The 11,868-nt window shown below is 32.8% G+C and overlaps 1 non-coding gene and 1 pseudogene across 2 annotated transcripts; both read right to left on the reverse strand.

The window, feature by feature from the left end:
* Nucleotides 1–618: 618 nt before the first annotated feature.
* On the reverse strand, nt 619–1,943 carry LOC137831066 (uncharacterized). Its single transcript, XR_016521727.1, has 3 exons — nt 1,804–1,943; nt 1,341–1,399; nt 619–753 (listed from the first exon to the last, which is right to left on the reverse strand). It is a non-coding gene; the product is annotated as an uncharacterized LOC137831066 (transcript).
* A 656-nt stretch (nt 1,944–2,599) lies between these two features.
* LOC150027196 (transcription termination factor MTERF15, mitochondrial-like) lies at nt 2,600–4,852 on the reverse strand (annotated as a pseudogene). Its single transcript, XR_016521726.1, has 2 exons — nt 3,505–4,852; nt 2,600–2,788 (listed from the first exon to the last, which is right to left on the reverse strand). The product of XR_016521726.1 is annotated as a transcription termination factor MTERF15, mitochondrial-like (transcript).
* Nucleotides 4,853–11,868: the final 7,016 nt, after the last annotated feature.

The following is an 11,868-nucleotide window of genomic DNA, read 5'->3' on the forward strand; positions in this document are numbered from 1 at the left end:
TCATCAAATTAATTGTTTACATAATCTTTCATTTTGTTTGCTACAGTGTCTTTAATATGACACCCTACCCTATAATCATACTCACGAGCATAAGTAGAGGTTGGTTGTACATCTTCTTGTAACAATTCATGATCTACTTCTTCAATCAGAGACTCATCATTGTCGACTCCGCAAAAAAAGTTATGCAGAATACAACAACCTAAAACAAATTTTGCCATAGTATCGACATCATAATGTGGCTCAGTCCCACTCCCTATAATTGGAAATCGTTTTTTCAACACCTCAAATGTTCTCTCATTTACATTTCTAAGTGATGAATTTCAATAATTAAACAGCTCTTTAGCATTTTGTGGCCCTCTTCGCAAATATTCTTTCAAAAGGTATCTAATCTCGCGATAAGGTGTTATTATATTTGGTTTTAACACAAAATCTACATCACCAAGATAGTATTTTCTTACAAAGATAGTGGAAAGTTGCGTTATTATATACTATTATAACCTATTTATTGTTGTGCACACCCAATCTCCTAAAAGTAACCTTCTGGAATAACCAAATGATTGTCTCGTACCAAAGCGTCTTTAAATATCCTTGAATCTGAGGCAGTTCCTTCCCAACCGGCCAGGACATATGTGAACTTCATGTCAAAGTCACAAGCTGCAAATATGTTTTGAGTTGGCCAATCTTTTCTCCCTACAAAACGAGGTGCATCAGCACGTGCAACCTTAACACGTACATGACTCTTATCTATGGCCCCTAAACAATCATAATGTAAACCAAATTTCATAATTTTAATTAAACACAAAATAAATAAAACATTATTTCTAATTATAAGATTAATAATTTATGTAAAACCTAAGAAAAAAAAGTAAACATTAAAAATTTATATTTTCATTCTGTAAAAATATTTTCTATAAATAAATAAATCTATTTTTTTATAAACAATTAAATGTTCAAAAAATAAAAATATCTACACATATTTTATTAAAATTCAAATTTCTTCTCTAACTTTTTCTGCCTTTTTTAATTACTACAATTTTTTTTATAATCTTTTGAATAATAATATTTTTAAAATACATATTCATATCTATAATTTCAATTCATCTCACACAAAACAAATATTGATATTTCATAAAAAAATTTCCTTCCAATATACAATTACATAAACAACTTATCACAATAATTTATTTACTAATATAATTAATAAATTTCTCCTAAATATTGACATCTAAAATTACAAACTAATTAACATGAATAACTACTTTCAAATAATTTAAACAAATTCAATTCCAAACACAATTTAAACATAAATAAAACATACATTTTTTAAAAAAATCACATACCTCAAGAGAGCACAACAAAATCACAAGACAATGCAACTGTCAACAAGATCAAAGTGTGCCTGAAAAATTATTCAAAAAATAATAATCAAAAAATCAAAAATCTGGAAAATCATGAACATAATCGATTATCACTTTTCTTAAAAAAAGTCACATAATCGATTATCCAAACATTTAATAGGCATAATCGACTATTCTTGCAGTTCAAAGTCTAACATAATCGATTATGGTAACAAATAATCGATTATGGTCAAAATAACAAAGCTCTCATAATCGACTATGATTGCCAAAAATTCTTAGATAACCGATTATGTCACGACCATAATCGATTATCAATTGTTTTTAACTACATAATCGATTATGTAGTGCGTTATTTTGCAATGATAATCGATTATGCTAGAAACTAAAATGAAAAAAAAAAACCTAACCCCAGGACAAACATTAACTACCAAACTCACTCTCCTACCTCCATGCTTACTGAAGACCATCTCCAAGCACCCTATAACAATGCAACTCTCTGTGTGAAGGCTAGACAGATGTGGTGTTTGCTTAGCTTCGAAGGCCCTTATATAATCGTGTATCACAATTATGATGCACCTACTCTCTCACCAACACACTCTTGCATTCATATTCATTCAAATTGGTCAAAGAAATTTCTACATCGAAGTCATGAATCTCATGCATACTAACTGGCCATTGTGGTGTTGTGGTGCAGTGCTTGCAGTAGCTGGTTCCATGAAAAGTAAAAGGTTACTGTTGTGTAATGTGAATAAGGGCACCATGGTCTTTCAACCAATCTCATGTGGTTTTCCATGCTTTTCACTCTCCTTTCTCTTTATATTTCAGATGACCCTCAAACCACTCTCATTTCCATTCACTCTCACACTCACCCTCTCCCTCTCACATAACCAAACTGGGTGGCCACCATATAATCCGTTCGCGCTATAGGACCACCCCTTGATCCAAACACTACATTAGTGTGAGAGAAAGTGAAAAGTCAATGAGGGTTAGATAAAAAGAAGACGTGCCACATGTCAATCGTAGAGCGAGCCACGTCGTGCATTTTTTTATTACTTTTGGTTAAATTGTTTTTTATTTATTTCTTGCAAAATTTCCATGTGCTGACACATGGCAAAAGTTGCCCTAGAAGTATATTCTAGGTGTATTATAAATAGATTCCTTTATTGTATAACACCATGTCATTACATCAACTAAATAAACTCTAATTACAAAAAACAATTGTGAAAATGTTACCATTTAACAAAATTCATTAGTTCCATTTCTTTTGAAACATATCCATACAAGGATTATACGTATATAAAGAACTTAACATTTATAAACTACTATATAACTTCAGCCATGCATAAAGATAATAGTCACAAGCCTGAAGGCATTGCAAAGTTGTCAAATAGGATAAAGCAGTACAAACCCATCAAATAAATAGATGTAACCTGAAAAGAGTAACAAAATATAAAGTTGAAATTAGAAGATTAAATAATGAAGCCTCAAAATACCAGAACGAACAAAAGAGACATCCCCAAACATTCTTATACCTAGATTCACCAACCACTGACAACTAGTGCATCCTTACCTAGAGTCATTGTGTAGAATGAGTACTAATACAGATTCTAATGCTCACTTCTCAACTCTCCTATTTAAGCTAATTGTAACAACCTACCAATGCTAGCTAACAAACTATCCAACTAACTACTCTCTGGTCTTGCCAATAGAGATAACTAGTAGTTGATGATAGTCCAAATTTTAATATATCCATGAATTCAAGAAGCAGAATGCACTAGTGACAATTTTAAGCTAAACAAGCATAATAAAAAATCTCTCAATGCACCATAACAGACTACTGAGCTTAAACAAATTCTCTCATTAAAACAAGAGAAAAACAATCAAGATAAAATTCAACAGAATTACTCTAAGCCAACAAAATATAGAACTTTTCATTAAATGTGGTGTGCTATCAACAAAAATAAATAAACCAATTTACTGAAATGAAAATCACCACTACATGGATTTATATACTTGATCCAAAATCATTATGCTATAAGTCTGGCCAGAAATCTCACCGTCAAGAACAATAAAACTCAATACTAACACAAAAAAGGCTAACAAAAATCAGCATTGAAATAGAAAACTTGAAAGTTAGAACAATCACCTGCAAAATCCTTCCAAGATTATATTACACTCTGTTGTTTGATCAAACTGCTGTAGACATCTCGCACTATAGGCAAATCTTTCTGAAAATTGACAACAAATTTCTCCAAAAAAGTACTTTCATTTATGCAAATAAAGGAACTAAAGGGAAAACTGTTCTCAAAAGCAAACCCTTTGATTTCAAGATTTTGATAACCGAAAATCTAGGGATAATCCTCTTCTCCAAGTTGTAACCTACCACCACAGGATATTCAGCAATAGCTTCTGATGGACAACCCATCTCCTTCACAAGGAAACTCATTTTTTTTGGTAAACGTCTCCTGACAGCTTTATAACAGCAGGAAACTTCCGAATTACTCGAAGAGCCATTTCCCCGTCCCATCCCCATCTCTCATAAATCTCAAACCTTGATTCCCACACTGCCTTCCTCTTACTAAGCACTTCAATAGCCACAATAAAATTTACTCTCAAAGGATTAAACCCAATTTCCTTAGCAGTGTTGACAACTTCCACAAATTTGGAATGTTCTCGGTAGGCCAGAGTTCCAGCATGTGTCATCAGGTAAGAGATGGAAGATTGGGGCACACCACATTTCCTCAAAACCTCAATGTTTGGAACCAAGTTTTTTTTCGTGTCACTAAATGAAAAACCAAATGGGGAACTTTTCAAAGACCTAAGAACTTCCTCATCGTCAAGAAGTGCGCTCCTTAGGATCTCATAACGCGGAATGAGGCATTTTTCCAGGCTTCTGCACAAGATATGACGGCCTCTAATTAGGATCTTAGGCAAGTCAGTGTCGGAAACCCCAATAGAACGGAAGAACTTGAGTTTCGGCAAAAGGGTATTCTCGGCATTTGCACAAATCAATTTGGGATTATTCTCCACAAGTTTTGAAATCTGGGATTTGGAGAACCCATAGCTGCTGAGAAGATCAATAACAGCATTAGGGCCATCTGAGTTCTTCAAATTAATCCTGTTGGAGAGTTCCCGGGCCAATTTAGGGGACACCCCACATGAGTTAATGAGATAAGACACGGTAAAGGTGTCATCTTTGTGGTGATTTCCATCTGATTCAGAATCAAAAGTGGTGCTTGAAGTGAAGTATTTGAAGTATAAAAGGAAAGCATTGGGTTTGTGTTGCAGCAGAGAGCCCAATAGAATTTGGGTAGTTGTGTGGTTTGTGAATGATGGACTTAACGTTCGAATCAGACAATTAGGAACCATTGAGTGAACTTGCTCTTGCCTACACAGCACACTATTGAGGATGTAATGAGATGCACGGCCGTACAATGAGCTGAGATTGCAGCGTTATAACAGCACTGAATGAGCTCCATTTTTATTAAACCCTAAGCCTTAGAATATGGTAGTAATATGAGTGCTTAGAATCAACCTCATTTCACACAATTATTTTTTAAATATAAATTACAATTTAAATTTGTTGTTTTTGTGCCCTGTACAAAATATGTTCATTTTATTCAAAGGGTTAGAACTAAATACTTTTAGTATGAAACATGTAGATTTAAATATATTGTTAATCCTTGAAACTTTGCCTTTATTCTTCTAAAATTAAAATTTTTTGGTTTAGTTTTCAAATTTAAGACAACCTTTTTTTTATTCCTTGTTACTAGCTATATTATACCTATTACTCACGTAGTTAACAATTCCAAGTAATGACACATTACAACATAATGGAAAATTTAATTTTAAATTTTTAAATAAAATATTCTTTTAGTCTATAAATTTTAAATCATATTTTATTGTAGCCTTCAAATTTAAAAGTGGGTTTGTAGTCTTTCAAATTTAAAAATTGATAATTTAACTCCCTTAAACCTAAAACTTTTTTTAGTCTTCCAAATTCAAAGAAAATGTCATTTTACTTTCAAAATTCAAAAATTATTTTTTCTCAAGATTGATGTTGTTGAAATCAATACATTTTAGAAAGAAAGTCTTTAATGCACATAAAGAGAATTATAGTATATCAACTTCATTCAGACAAAAAAGAAGTTAGTTGTAACAAACATATGAAAGAAAAAATCAATCTATTTATAGCCTAAGGTGTCGTGTGGATGTAGGAGAGCACAATATAGTGGCCAAGACTCAAACCCAAGTCCATTCAATTACCAAAGAAACTTTAACCACTACACCAGACAAATTTTTTTGTCACATTATGATTTTTATTATACCTATTATTATTATTAATATCATTTATATTATTAAAATTATTAACATTATTAAAATTATTAACATTATTAAAATTATTAACATTAATAATATTATTAACATTAATAATATTCTCAATATTATTAAGTATTGTTAATATTATTAAGTATTGTTAATATTATTAAGTATTATAAATATTATAAATATTATTAATATTATTAATATTATTAATAATATTATTAATATTATTAATATTAACAATAATATTATTAATATTATTAATATTAATATTAATATTATTAATATTAATAATATTAATAATATTATTATTAATATTAATAATATTATTATTAATATTATTAATATTAATATTATTATTACTAATATTATTATTAAATTATTAATATTAATATTAATAAGAATATTAATACTAATATTATCACTAATATCAATATTATTATTACAATTATTAAAATATTTAATCCAAATTTGTATGTAAAAATTCGTATGTAATGCTCACTTTACATACGAATCCAAATTTGTATATAAAAATTCGTATGTAACGCTGACTTTACATACGAATCCAAATTCGTATGTAATGTTACATACGGATTTGGATCCGTATGTAAAAATCCGTATGTAATGCTTACTTTACATACAGATCAAGATCCGTATGTAAAAATCCGTATGTAACGTCACTTTACATATGGATTCAAATCCGTATGTAATGTTCAATTTACATACGGATTTGAATTCGTATGTAATAATCGGTATGTAAATAGCAAATTTCTTGTACAGATGATTATGAGTATTTTTAAAAGAATTTTTCTTTAAAATTTGTGATTCAACCTTGATGGCTAGTTGAACCAATTTTTTCAAAGAAGTATACTGAGAAATTAGGATTGCACATTTATGGTGACACTTTGTTTATGAGTTTTTGTTTTAGACAGAATATGGTGAGAAACTCAAAGAGGATTCCCACTGGACACGAATTTAACCAAGTGGTTAAGTAAGTGTGAAGGTTCACTTCTAGAGGGTAAAGAGAAAAACACAATATAAGGTGATGATGATGATGAGGTGCGAAAATTAAAATAAAATAAGATGGAAGGAAGCAAGACCGAATAAAAAATTAAGAACAAATAAGAAAATGGAAATGGAAATATGGAAGGCGTAATGGAAGAAAGAAAAAAGAGAGATGAGAGGAAGCTTATGGAATGGAAGATGGATCACGCCACTTGGAAGGATGGGAGCTTCCAAGATGAGTGGTGAAAAGCCGCCACTTGAAGTGCACTATACTCACAAGATAAGACCCAAGAACCTTTAAGAGACTCAGCTCACTAAACATTCTGACAGAGTTTATTTTCTATTCAAAATTCAATGTTTCATTACATGGGGGAAGACACCCTTTATATAGGGAGGAGTGACTTGGAGAGCAAGATGAGGGGAGGGTAGAAAAGGTAATGAAGAGGGGTGACCATAGGGTTTGACCAAGGTCAATGTCGCCCCCTAAACTAGTTTCTAGAAGCTAGGGTTGCCCTTCCTAAACCTAGGTGCTCATGAAGAGAAAATGGGCTTGGCACAAGCCCAAATTGTTAAGTACACTCTTATTTATGCTATATGAAACCTAATCTACTAAAATTAAAAACAAAGAAACTAGTTGGTGCTCAACTCCCAACACATGGGCTCTGCTCCTGGTGATCCTTTGAGGAATGATAGGCTTTGTGGTACTGGCTAGTGGATGGTCTTGACCTAGCCTCATATCTTGTGTCATGCTTCGGGTCATCCTTCTGGAAGGTCATGCTTGGTTAGGGAATAAGTAGCCCAAAAAAAAACTCCATTAACGATTTTATCAGCAAATAAAATGAACAATGAAAACAACCATAAGAACAAAGGAAGGAAAAGATTTCACCTTGATGCTTGAAAATATGATGGATATGAACGAAAATTCCATTACAGTTGCACTACAGGTTGCTGGAGAAACTGAAATGTAGATGGAAAAAAGGTGTTCAAAATTTGCCAAAGAAAGTTTAACAACAAAAAAGATATCTTTTTCAGTGGAAGTCCAAACCTTAAGTAGCCCAAAAAAACTCCATTAACGATTAATCAGCAAAAAAATGAACAATGAAAACAACCATGAGGACAGACAAACAGAAGAAGAAAAAGATCTCACCTTGGTGCTTGAAAATACGATGGATATGAATGAAAATCCATTCCACTTCCACTACCGGTTGCTACAGAAACTGAAATGTAGATGGAAAATCTCCAGAAAAAATTAAATCAGCAAAAAAGTGAAAAATGAAAAAAACCATGAGGACAGATGAATAGAAGAAGGAAAATATCTCACCTTGGTGCTTGAACATACGATGGATATGAACGAAAATCCATTCCACTTCCACTACCGGATGCTACAGAAACTGAAATGTAGATGGAAAAACTCCAGAAAATATTAAATCAGCAAAAAAGTGAAAAATGAAAAAAACCATGAGGACAGCCGAATAGAAGAAGGAAAAGATCTGACCTTGGTGCTTGAACATACGATGGATATGAACAAAAATCCATTCCACTTCCATTATCGGTTGCTACAGAAACTGAAATATACATGGAAAAACTCCAGAAAAGATTAAATCAGAAAAAAAATGAAAAATGAAAAAAACCATGAGGACAAACGAACAAAAGAAGGAAAAGATCTCACCTTGGTGCTTGAACATACGATGGATATGAACGAAAATTTAATCCACTTCCACTACCGGTTGCTAAAGAAACTGAAATGTAGATGGAAAAACTCCAGAAAAGATTAAATCAGCAAAAAAATGAAAAATGAAAAATGAAAAAAACCATGAGGACACACGAACGGAAGAAGGAAAAGATCTCACCTTGGTGCTTGAACATAAGATGGATATGAACGAAAATCCATTCCACTTCCACTACCGGTTGCTGCAGAAACTGAAATGTAGATGGAAAAACTCCAGAAGAGATTAAATCAGCAAAAAAGTGAAAAATGAAAAAACCCATGAGGACAAACGAACAAAAGAAGGAAAAGATCTCACCTTAATTGATGGAGATCAAGGCCAAGGACAAATAGAAGCCAATCAACAAGGACAAGAAGAGGAAGAGGACCAAGAGGTAGATGTGCAAGACGTCATTCATTCTCCTCAAAGGCTTACAAGAAGCATGTTCAAGGCCTTAGGAAATAATGGACAATTGTTTTCTTTATTTGTAATATCTTTGGTAGATGGTGCTTAAGAGGGAAACATAAGAAACCTCTTTTGTAAAAAGCATCCTTAGTTGTAGTTTAGAAATATTAGAAGCTTAGGGGGGTGTGAACTTAGTAAGGGATGTTAGGGGGGAGTGTAGATATGAGTTAGGAGGTGCCAAACTAGGAAGGAAAGTCACACTTCCTTCATGCACAAGTTGGCGCCGAAAGTTGCATGTCATTAGGGGCACATTTGCATTTGATTAGCTTTGCATTTCAGCACCTTATAGGCTATAAATAGAGGTGCTTGGCTTGTACAAATCAGATTTGGAAATTGTAGTAAGAAAACTCTACTCAATTTGAGAGAGAAATTGGAAGAGCTTTGGTGCCTTCATCAAGTCTTATCTTGGGTGTCTATGGTGAACCTCAAGTGGTGGCAACTCACTAATCTTGGAGTATCCACACTCTAAGTGGCGTGATCACTCACCTCTCCTTCCATCTCCATAAGTTTTCTATTCTCAAGCTTTGTTTCTTCTTCATGAATCATGTTCTAGCTTACTTGTTCTTCAAATTCTGTTCGGTACTTTGCTGTATGTCAATTTCTGTTCGGTAGTTTTCTGTTTTTGGCTGAATTCAATTGTTAATTCTTCAATTCTTGTTGTTTGATTCAATTTGACAATACATGGACTTCCATGTGAGCTTTGGTTCGGTGCAAAGTCTTGGTGAGTTCTTGAATTAGAACATTGATCCAATTCTAATTAAAGTGCCAATTCATGACCAACTCAAGTTGTTCCTAAGAATGTCAAAGAATCATGTATTCTTGTTATTGCATTCACATCATTAATGCTTGAATATGAACGAAAATCCATTCCACTTCCACTACCGGTTGCTGCAGAAACTGAAATGTAGATGGATATCATTTTTATGCTGTCAAAAGTAACAAAAAAACACATAATCAACCATGTGAACAACAAAGAAGAAAAGAAACGGTAGAAACATGAAAAGAACGAAACTTTGATAAGAAAAACCAAAAAAGTTTTCATTTTTATGCTATGGGAAAAAAATCGTAAATGAGATGAACAAAATCCACATAACAGAAGCAATAATCACCTCGAGAAGGAGAAGCCAGAAATGAAATGAAGAAGCCAAAAATGAAGAACCATACAGGAAGCCCAAAGAAGAAGACACCAAAAGGCAACGAAAAAGAAAGAGAAATCGGGGAAGTTGAGTAATAGGAGAGAGAAACGCTGAAAGTGTATATAAAGAAAGGGAGTATTTAAAGAAATGGGGTTTTGCACACGTGTATGTCATACAGAGTGCCACTTGTCACTCTCAGAATGAGTTTCAGCTTGCTATTTTTAGTTAAAATTTTAAATTTTTTCTTTTTGAATTTTTTTTAGAACTTACCCTCAAAGTGCCTTCTATTTGTATTATAGATAGATTCTATGTCCACTGTTTTCTCATTTTTCTTAGCATAAATTAACAATCAAACAAATTAATTATCTATTAAGACCAAGACAAAAGACAACAAAAATTTATGTCCTCTATATAATGAATGATTAAGGATTGGTATTGTTTTATTAAAGCAAATGTGCAACAAAAAAACACGAATATTTTAACAGAATGACAAATTTAACATGGTTATATGTTCTTGCAAAAGGGATCGAGATCACTTAAATAAGTTGATAATAGACTTCTCTCATTGATCTTTCGATTGTTGGGCTTTCGGCTTCTCTCCTTACAGATGGGTGTGTGTACCTGCAAGGTGCTCCGATCCCAAAGTCAGAAACAATTTTGCATTTATCAGATAAAATTCACTCTACCTTACCTCTTGGGTTAATCCTCTATTATAGGATTTTCTTGTTGGGCTTATACCTTGTTTGGGCCTTTCTTTCTGCACCTCTTTATTACTTTATGCACACCCATTAATTTGGACCTTTATCAACTTGGGCCTTACTACAATGTTTATTTTATCTCTTTTTTATATATGTAATTCTCGGTATGACCTCTTGGTCACATCTCTCGATCCTGGTAGTACACTAGCCCCCCAGGCATAAGGTTTTACTTTTTCAGAAAAGCGTTATGCCTAATATTACGAAACGTGTCAGTAAATCTTTTTTGAAATTATTTTTGATTTTGCATTAAATGTCTCGTTTTGTGTGTTTTCTTGATCAGAACAAATGATTGGATGTGAAAGACTCACTCAACCGTTAGATGCACAATATTTGAATGGTTTGAAATGTTATGACGTTTCAATTCTTAGGGTTTTATCTCCACTATAAATACTTTGCTTGATTTTCCATTTTGAGTGCTATCTTATTTTGTGCTTTTTTCGAGAGATCCAACAAATTGTTTCAAAGGTATAATGTCTATTTCGAGTTCTGTTTCTTTTTATGATGAATTTTTGGGTTTTTCGAGCGCGGGTGGTGAATCTATGGGTCGAGTGGTGCGGACTGAGGAAAATCCAGAATCAAAGTCTTCATCTGCTACTCTTTCATGTATGAAAGATTCGAATGAAGCCACTATTGTTGTTGTACCCCATAGAGCCGAAGGAATTGCACCTCAAAGAACTTCTCGTCCTGGTTATAACTGGGTTAACTCTAAAGTCCGAGATTTTTTCTCTCGGTATCGTTCTTCTAATGAGCTTCGTGATTTTCTTTCTAATACCCAAATTTATTCTTCTAATATTGATGAAGATATAATTACCTTTCGGCGCGCTGGAATGTTGACAATGTTTGTCATGGTCATGAAGATGACAAGAGTGAATTTTTTTTATTTTTATGCTTGTTTTTTCAGTGATATTCAGATTCGATTTCCATTGAATGATTCTCAAATGGGTGTACTTAATTTTCTCAATATTGCTCCCACCCAACTCCATCCGAATGGTTAGGCTTCTATACAAGCTTTTAGCTTTTTGTGTAAATTATTATCACTTTCTCCTAGTCCAAAATCTTTTTTGTATTATTATAGCTCTCGACCTGGTAAACAACCAAGCTGGTTATCTTTAATTAG

The sequence above is a fragment of the Phaseolus vulgaris genome, chromosome 6 (assembly GCF_051622355.1).
Source record: "Phaseolus vulgaris cultivar YP4 chromosome 6, ASM5162235v1, whole genome shotgun sequence".
NCBI lineage: Eukaryota > Viridiplantae > Streptophyta > Magnoliopsida > Fabales > Fabaceae > Phaseolus > Phaseolus vulgaris.